Genomic DNA, 9,811 nt, shown 5'->3' with positions numbered 1-9,811 from the left:
AGACTTGACATTCTAACCACAAAATGCCATCAAAACTGTTGAATCACTGTATTGTACACCTGAAACTAATATAACACTGTATGTTAACTATACTGGAATTAAAACAAAAAACTTAATTAAAAAACACAGAGCCACCTGCTTAGGTTCTATGAATTTCTCTATTAATAATGCATAAACCAATAATATCCATTATAACTGTTAAAAACCTCAGTTGTAAATCTGATGTCCATATTTTTTCTCTACGCTAATTTTATTTTATAGCTGCGGCCTGAGTCTTATGGAGGCATAGTTCATCTATTTCTTTTATGTCACCTCCAATTTCATTCACTCAACTAGTATTTGTTGAGCACCTGCTGTGTGTGATACACCATTCTTGGTACTGCAGAAGAAACAAAAATTAATATGGAGGAAAAAAAAAACAAAAAAACCTCTGCTCTCAAGGAGTTTCCAGTCTGGCAGTGGAGATAAAAAAAATCTCGACAACTTGGGGGAGAAAAGTCAACACTGCAAGTATTCCAAGAGGGATTGCCGGAAGCTAGAAAAATATCTAGATAGAGGTCCACTCTTTTACAGCTGAAAGGATCACGGAGGTTTTATCAATGTGGGCACTAGATCGCTTGTGGCAACCACTGCCCTGACTGGGGACAGAGGTCCAGCATTTCTCTCCTTGAGACCGGTGGGCTCAGCAAGGAGAGGACCATGTAGGTGAAGACGGGTCTGATACACTGAAACCTGGGAGCGGAGGGAAGTAGGAGGGACCCAATAACACAGAGAATGGGGAGGAGAAAATGCAACTCAGGCACAACAAAAACGTCCCCCATTTGTGACAGGATAATCCCCAGGGGCCAATGGGGGGCCCCTCCCTCCTAATCCAAGCCAAAAGTGACTCAAATACCTATGGGTTCCAGCTGCAGCTTTATCCTCCCCCACCAAGTGGACTGGAAGACAGTGAACTAGACATCTGGATTCAGGGGTGCCTCCCTAAGGAGGAACAGAGGCTCCCAACCTCTGCACTGACGGTGAGCTTAATCGGAGCACCTTCTTTCCACTGCTTTCTGATGAGAGACCACTGGTACAGTAGTGGTCTTCTGTTTATTATTTTTTTAAGTGTTATTTATTTATTTTGAGACGGGGGGAGGGGAGCATTCGCAGGAGAGGGGCAGAGAGAGGAAGAGAAAAAGAATCTGCATTGTCAGTGCAAAGCTGGATACGGGGCTCGGACTCAAAAATCGTGAGATCACGACCTGAGCCAAAACCAGGAATCAGACACTTAACCAACTGAGCCACCCAGGCGCTCCCATTAGTGATCTTTTAACTGGTACAAGTCTTTTAAATGGTACGAGTCAAGCTGGGGCACAGAAAGGCTTTTGGGGGACACACAGGCATGGACACTAGATCCCCAATTTCCATGTCTTTTCCTAAAAGTGACAACACTAAGCAGCTCTCTGATGTGGACAGGGCCTCCTGTCACTACCTCTTTCACAACCTCCCTTTCCCTCCTCACAAAGGAAAGACACAGCCTTCCCCAATCATATCCTGAAGCAGTGTCCCAAACTGGAAACACTTCCAGGTCACTGAAACCAGAGACAGTTTGAGAAAGCATCTCCCCTGAAACAGAACCATGTGAGGACAAAGCAAAGCGAGTTGGGTAGGAAACAGTGGAGGCAAAGCCTTACTCATCCAGGGTCATGCTGAAGGCAGTCTCCAGCCTTTGTATTCTCTTCTTGCTCTTTTCCCTCTACTTTAGGATGAGAATTCAGAACTGGGATGGCTGTCACAGGCATGTATTTGAATGGAATTGAAAAAGTTTAAAAAGAAAGCCTTTGCCAGAAAGAAGGTCTGATTTGGCTATTTGAGTTGATGAGGAATTTTTTTTTTTTCAATTAATTACATGGTGGGCATATTTTATGAATAGCTAACTTAAATCTGCAGTTTCAAAAAATATATATTTGAAGCACATATATAATATGCAATAATCTGGTAACTGCATCATTTATGACTATTTAAAATTATAATAAAAAAATTTTTTAAACATCAAGGAGAAATGCAAGAGGGGCAATAAAAGTTTCCAAATGACTTAGAGGTAATGCAAGCAAAAACAAAAACAGAAACAAAACAAAAAAAAAAAAAAAGAGAGAAGTACTGTGCTATAAACCAAAGTAAAAGTCACCTAAGTCAAGTCCTGGTTGTCATTTTTCAGTCCTTGAACCCAGACCCTCCACCTGTGTGACTTTTGTGCATTATAGGGCCCTCAGTCCTTAACCACATGTGAATAACCCAGCTCGTGTACAGAGGTCCTTCTCAGGGCTCTGGAGGATGGGGGCAATTCAGAGTCTCCTTCCTGTCATTTAACCCCAATTTGAGATCTGTTGTTCCTTTATAAACACTTTCTACAGTATATATTGTTTCTTTGTCTCTCATTTATTAATTTAATGTCCTTTATTAGAGACCAGATAGCCATACCATACCATCCAGCTTTCCTCCCCATTTCTTTTCCTTTGATATAGCACAGTGCACCCAAACTGCATTCCACAGAACACAAAAGCTAGTAATTGGTGTTCCTCTAGAAGAGATTCATGGTGTAAATATGGGGAATGCTGAATACGCTTCCTCCTAGAGATTCACAATCTATATTGGCATTGTCTCCCCTTCTATCCTGCTTGGACCATGTCTGTGGTATTCACCAGCATACCTCGTCCACCTGATAGGTGCTCAGCGAATATGACTTGAATAGATCAGGACACTGGAGACCCAGAATGAAAGAATCTATTAAGAACACCCGTTCAACTCAGATACCACCTCACGCCAGTCAGAGTGGCTAAAATGAACAAATCAGGAGACTATAGATGCCGGCGAGGATGTGGAGAAACGGGAACCCTCTTGCACTGTTGGTGGGAATGCAAACTGGTGCAACCACTCTGGCAAACAGTGTGGAGGTTCATCAAAAAATTAAAAATAGGTCTACCCTATGACCCAGAAATAGCACTGCTAGGAAGATACCTATGTTTTCACTCTTATGTGGATCCTGAGAAACTTAACAGAAGTCCATGGGGGAGGGGAAGAAAAAAGAAAAAGAGGTTAGAGAGGGAGAGAGCCAAAGCATAAGAGACTCTTAAAAACTGAGAACACACTTTTTGCAGGTGACATGATATTATACATGGAAAATCTGATAGACTCCACCAAAAGTCTGCTAGAACTGATACATGAATTCAGCAAAGTCGCAGGATACAAAATCAATGTACAGAAATCAGTTGCATTCTTATACACTAATAATGAAGCAATAGAAAGACAAATAAAGAAACTGATCCCATTCACAATTGCACCAAGAAGCATAAAATACCTAGGAATAAATCTAACCAAAGATGTAAAAGATCTGTATGCTGAAAACTATAGAACGCTTATGAAGGAAATTGAAGAAGATATAAAGAAATGGAGGGGCGCCTGGGTGGCTCAGTTGGTTAAGTGTCCAACTTCAGCTCAGGTCACGATCTCACGGTTCGTGAGTTCGAGCCCCGCGTCGGGCTCTGGGCTGATGGCTCAGAGCCTGGAGCCTGCTTCAGATTCTGTGTCTCCCTCTCTCTCTGCCCCTCCCCTGTTCGTGCTCTGTCTCTCTCTGTCCCCAAAATAAATAAACGTTAAAAAAAATTTTTTTTGAAAAAAAAAAAAAAGAAATGGAAAAACATTCCGTGCTCATGGGTTGGAAGAATAAATATTGTCAAAATGCCAATACTACCCAAAGCTATCTATACATTCAATGTAATCCCAATCAAAATTGCACCAGCATTCTTCTCGAAGCTAGAACAAGCAGTCCTAAAATTCATATGGAACCACAAAAGGCCCTGAATAGCCAAAGTAATTTTGAAGAAGACGACCAAAGCGGGAGGCATCACAATCCCAGACTTTAGCCTCTACTACAAAGCTATAATCATCAAAAGCTGGTATTGGCACAAAAACAGACACATAGACCAATGGAATAGAATAGAAACCCCAGAACTAGACCCACAAAAGTACAGCCAACTAATCTTTGACAAAGCAGGAAAGAACATCCAATGGAAAAAAGACAGTCTCTTTAACAAATGGTGCTGGGAGAACTGGACAGCAACATGCAGAAGGTTGAAACTAGACCACTTTCTCACACCATTCACAAAAATAAACTCAAAATGGATAAAGGACCTGAATGTGAGACAGGAAACCATCAAAATCCTAGAGGAGAAAACAGGAAAAGACTTCTCTGACCTCAGCCGTAGCAATTTCATACTTGACACATCCCCAAAGGCAAGGGAATTAAAAGCAAAAATGAACTACTGGGACCTCATGAAGATAAAAAGCTTCTGCACAGCAAAGGAAACAATCAACAAAACTAAAAGGCAACCGACGGAATGGGAAAAGATATTTGCAAATGACATATCAGACAAAGGGCTAGTATCCAAAATCTATAAAGAGCTCACCAAACTCCACACCTGAAAAACAAATAACCCAGTGAAGAAATGGGCAGAAAACATGAATAGACACTTCTCTAAAGAAGACATCCGGATGGCCAACAGGCACATGAAAAGACGCTCAACGTCGCTCCTCATCAGGGAAATACAAATCAAAACCACATTCAGATATCACCTCACGCCAGTGAGAGTGGCCAAAATGAACAAATCAGGAGACTATAGATGCTGGTGAGGATGTGGAGAAACGGGAACCCTCTTGCACTGTTGGTGGGAATGCAAACTGGTGCAGCTGCTCTGGAAAACAGTGTGGAGGTTCCTCAGAAAATTAAAAATAGACCTACCCTATGACCCAGCAATAGCACTGCTAGGAATTTACCCAAGGGATACACGAGTGCTGATGCACAGGGGCACTTGTACCCCAATGTTTATAGCAGCACTCTCAACAATAGCCAAATTATGGAAAGAGGCTAAATGTCCATCAACTGATGAATGGATAAAGAAATTGTGGTTTATATACACAATGGAGTACTACGTGGCAATGAGAAAGAATGAAATCTGGCCCTTTGTAGCAACGTGGATGGAACTGGAGAGTGTGATGCTAAGTGAAATAAGCCATACAGAGAAAGACAGATACCATATGTGTTCACTCTTAGGTGGATCCTGAGAAACTTAACAGGAACCGATGGGGGCGGGGGGGGGGGGGGGGGGGAAGAAAAAAAAAAAGAGGTTAGAGTGGGAGAGAGCCAAAACATAAGAGACTCTTAAAAACTGAGAAGAAACTGAGGGCTGATGGGGGGTGGGAGGGAGGGGAGGGTGTGTGATGGGCATTGAGGGGGGCACCTGTTGGGATGAGCACTGGGTGTTGTATGGAAACCAATTTGACAATAAATTTCATATACTTAAAAAAAAACTGAGAACAAACTGAGGGTTGATGGGGGTGGGTGATGGGTATTGAGAAGGGCAACTGTTGGAATGAGCACTGGGTGTTGTATGGAAACCAGTTTGACAATAAATTTCACACTTAAAAAAAATAATAAAATAAAATAAAATGAACACCCGTTCAATATTACTTAACCCACTGTTTCCCAGATTATTTCACCCCAGAAATGTATGTGTGTGTTCACTAAAATGGAATGCACGGATAATCCCAGAAACAGGAGTAAACTGTCTTGTTCTGCTAGGGCTCCTATGGCCTATTTAAGAACAGTTCCTTCACCTGGCACCCCACGCTGCCTTGGGAACACTCCAGCTCATGGGTACACAAAGGAACACAGGACTACCCGTCACCCATATTTTACAGGCTCCTATACTTACCTGCCACATAGGACTCTCAAGCCCCTCAAACCGTCCTTATGTATTTCCTGAGACCCCCCCCCCCCAGGACTGCCTCAAATGTACTAATAGGTGAGCCCAATCAGCTATCATGTGGAGACAAAGCCAGCATCTCCTCTCGTGTCATAAGGCACCACCATACCCACTGGGAACTGCCTCCTCTGGAAAGCGCCTGTCATTCCTTCCCACCACGGCTGCTGTCACTGGTCACGGGTTCGCCCGGAACCAGTGATTCTGCTGCTGGGTGCTATCCTGTTTGCCAGGCACTGCAACATATGCTGCTGACCAACACCTGGCCCACCGTGCTGACGTTCTGGAGGCTTGAAAAGCCAGAGATGCTCTGCACTCCCTGGAATCCTCGGTGCCCTTGCATTCCATCATGAAGTGGGGAGATCCGCTCTCTCACTGGCAGCTACACCCTGTTAGTTGCCTGCCGAAGGGGTGCTCAAGCCCTAACAGAAACCGGCTTCTGCTGTAGCCACCCACAGGAGACTTTCCCAGAAGACACACATCTGAGCCCCAACAATGAATATGAACCAGCCCCAAGCCCGTGGACAGCCCTGCACCTCCTTCTATCCTCCCTGCAGAGCTCTTCTCTCCTGTTTCACCTCCCACCTGCTCTGCAATCAGGCTTCCACTCCAACCCTCCGTGGAGCTGCTCCTGAGAGGGCACCAGGGACCTTCCAAATGCTGACATCCACGCATTTGTCATCCACAGCTCCCCGGACCACTCCACGGCACTTACCTCCCCCTGATAACTCCCTCACCTTTGAGCTGCCTCCATTGTGTCGGCTTTCCATCTTCAGTTTAGCTTCATATGCATGGCCTCCCATACACGCCTCCCAAAACTGCCCTTTTTGTAATGGCAAGAGTGATTTTCTTGGCCTTGACACATTAAGGACCTAAGTAGCACATTCATGAATTTAAATCTCTCCAAGTTCCAGATCTGTATGTTCAGCTGCCCGACATATAAGTCCATTTAGAGTTCCACAGGTACTTTCCACTTAGCATGTCCAAATCTGTGCCCACACTTCCCCTCACCCACCGTGGCTGCTCTTCCTATATTTCCTATCCGTTCATTTACTTAGAACTCCTTCAATGTGCTTTTCTACACATTAGTTCACCCTTCCCAACAAACTCATGACAGCATTATGGTTAACTTCCAGATTTTCAGAGGGATAAAACTGAAATTGAGAAAAGTGCCATAGGGGCGCCTGGGTGGCTCAGTCAGTTAAGCACCCAACTCTTGATCTCGGCTCAGGTCATGATCTCACAGTTGGTGAGTTCGAGTCCTGCATGGGGCCTCATGCTGACAGTGCAGAGCCTGCTTGGGATTCTCTCTCTCCCTCTCTCTCTAACCCTCCCTGGTTTGTGCTCTCCCTCTCCCTCTCTCTCTCTCAAAATAAATAAATAAACGTAAAACTTTTTAAATAAAAAAAAGGAAAATAAATTTTCTGAAGTCCCACAACTGATAAGGCACAAAGCCAGGGTCTGGCCCTGGTTCTAACTAACACCAAAGCCCATACAATATAAATGGATGAACGGAGGCCTGAAGCAGCAGAACCACAATCTTCACACACACACACACACACACACACACACCCCTTTCCCAATACAATGTCTGAAACAGGAAAGGTCAGCAATAAGTGTCTGACTTTGCATTACTAATCTGTGTTTAATGTCAAATATAAGCAAGGCTCTGCGCCAAGGATCAAGAGAAAAAGAATAAAACAACCAAACGTGGACTGTGCTCTCAAAGAGTTACTGTCTTATTTAAAGAAAACAACACAAGCAAGATTCAGGAGAGGGAGACTCTGTCACCACTATTCTTTAACATTATTCCGTGAGGGCTAACCAGACAAGGTTAAAAAAACAAAACAGAGAAAAAATACTGGAGAGGAGGAAAAAAAAAAATCATTATTTGCAACAGGATTCATATGGCTGAAAAATCCAACTTTAAACATTTTTCCTAGTATAACTGGAGTTCAGCAAAGTAGTCAGTTACAAAATTAAAACATCAGGGTAAATAATTTTCCTAAATGTCAAAAATAATCAACTATAAAATATGAACAAAGTAGCCTTTTTAACATAAAATTAAAAACATATGGGGCGCCTGGGTGGCTCAGTCGGTTGTCCGACTTCGGCTCAGGTCATGATCTCACAGTTCGTGAGTTTGAGCCCCACATCGGGTTCTGTGCTGACAGCTCAGAGCCTGGAGCCTGCTTCGGATTCTGTGTCTCCCTCTCTCTCTCTGCCCCTCCCCTGCTCACTCTCTGTCTCTGTCTCTCTCTCAAAAATAAATAAAAACCATTAAAAGATTAATTAAAACAATCATGTAACTAGTTCACTTTTCTGTGGGTGGCTCAGAGGAGCAGCTCTTCTTCTGGCCTTGGCTGGGCTCGTTCATGCGTCTGCGGCTGTCAGCTACCGATCAGCCGATACCTTAGGTAGGGACCAGCTGGTCTAAGATAACCTCGTTCGCACCTCTCAAGTTGGCTTGCTGTCAGCTTGAGTGATGGAAAAGCAAAAGGCCTCATGCGTCTCCTCGCCCAGCAAGCTTATTCACAGGGCGGCTGACAGAGCAAGAGCAGAAGCACGAAAGGTCCCTTACAACGTCTTGGAACAGACACGTGGTCACCTCCACTCCATTCTGTTGGTCAAAGAGAGTCACCAGGCCAGCCCCAGACCGACTAGGTGGAGACCACCGCCTCCTGGGCAGAACTGCAATACCACAGGGCAGAGAGGGGAGCCTACTGGGAAGGGTGGGGGACCGTAGCCAGTTTTGCAAGCCACCACACATATTAAGCCTGAATACTCTCCCGATTTCGGAAACATTTCAGTGTAATGATAAGATCACAGACAACGTCGAAGAAAATATGGATAAGCATTCATATGAGGAGGGCTGAGCCAGACAACAAAATATATATCCCATAAAAGAAAAGGCTGACACAGTGGACTATCTAAGCACTTAAAGCTTTCCTGACCAGCGAAACACCACAAAAAAAAAAAAAAAAAAAAAGATAAAAAGTAAACCGGGTGCAATGTTTAAGACTAAGAAACGGTTAATTCAAAAAGACCTTTTATAATCGGACAACAAAAAATAGGTAAAGGATAATTCGTAGAAGTAAAAATCCCAAATGATCAATAAAGATGTAAAAAGATGTTCATCCTCAATAGTACTTAAAGACATACAAACTCAAACAGTAATATATAAGCCTTTGCCTATGGGACTGGCGCCGAATTTTTTTGATGATAACGCCAAGCATTTTCAAGGGTTTGGAGTCAAGAATTAACACACTGGTGGTGACAATGTGAATTGGCAGAATCCTTCTGGATGGCAGGTGTGGCCATAGCAGGCAAAAATTTGTGTCTACTCCATCCCAGCTGTTCTCTCCCCGCCTCCCCACGAGGCAATCTACTAACCGGGCATCACGTGTTCTAAGGCACCCCTTACCTGTCTGGCGATCCCGTCCGGCCCTCTCTGTCCCTCAGCTGTCAGTCTGCGGCCCCCATCGTGGTGTGTTCCTTTTCCGCCACGTCCAGCCCCTCCAGGGCTTGACCCTGGGCTGACGTGGCTGGGCATGACGCCCTGTCGCTGTCGTCCTCCCCCCACCCAGGCCCCGGTCACCGAGCCGACGCCAGCGCCCCCCGGAGGAACAGGTGCCGCGCTGGGCACGCAGCTCACGCGCAGAAGCAGTTCTCACGGCGGGGAGCCGCGCTTTACGCCCGGCCTGGCTCCACGGTGTCCACCCGCTCAGGGGCTTTCGGCTTCCTGGACTCTTTGAGGAAGGCAGCCAGAGAGCTCTGCGGACTCCCGCTGCCTGTTCCCGTCCGGACACTAACCGCAAGCACCACGCGGCCTACACGCCCGCGTCGGGGGAGAAAGGAGCCAGCGTGTTGTCAGCTCTCGCGAGAGTTCTGAGAGCTTCCCCCAGCTTCTTCCCACCTAGAAACATTCCTGTGCATATCCATATGCAAGACCGGCTGGGGTGAGATATGTGTGGGGTGGCAAGTGTTTTCCCCTGTTAGCTAGGATGATT

The sequence above is a fragment of the Panthera tigris genome, chromosome D3, assembly GCF_018350195.1.
Source record: "Panthera tigris isolate Pti1 chromosome D3, P.tigris_Pti1_mat1.1, whole genome shotgun sequence".
Lineage (NCBI taxonomy): Eukaryota > Metazoa > Chordata > Mammalia > Carnivora > Felidae > Panthera > Panthera tigris.
This window is presented reverse-complemented; position numbering follows the sequence as displayed.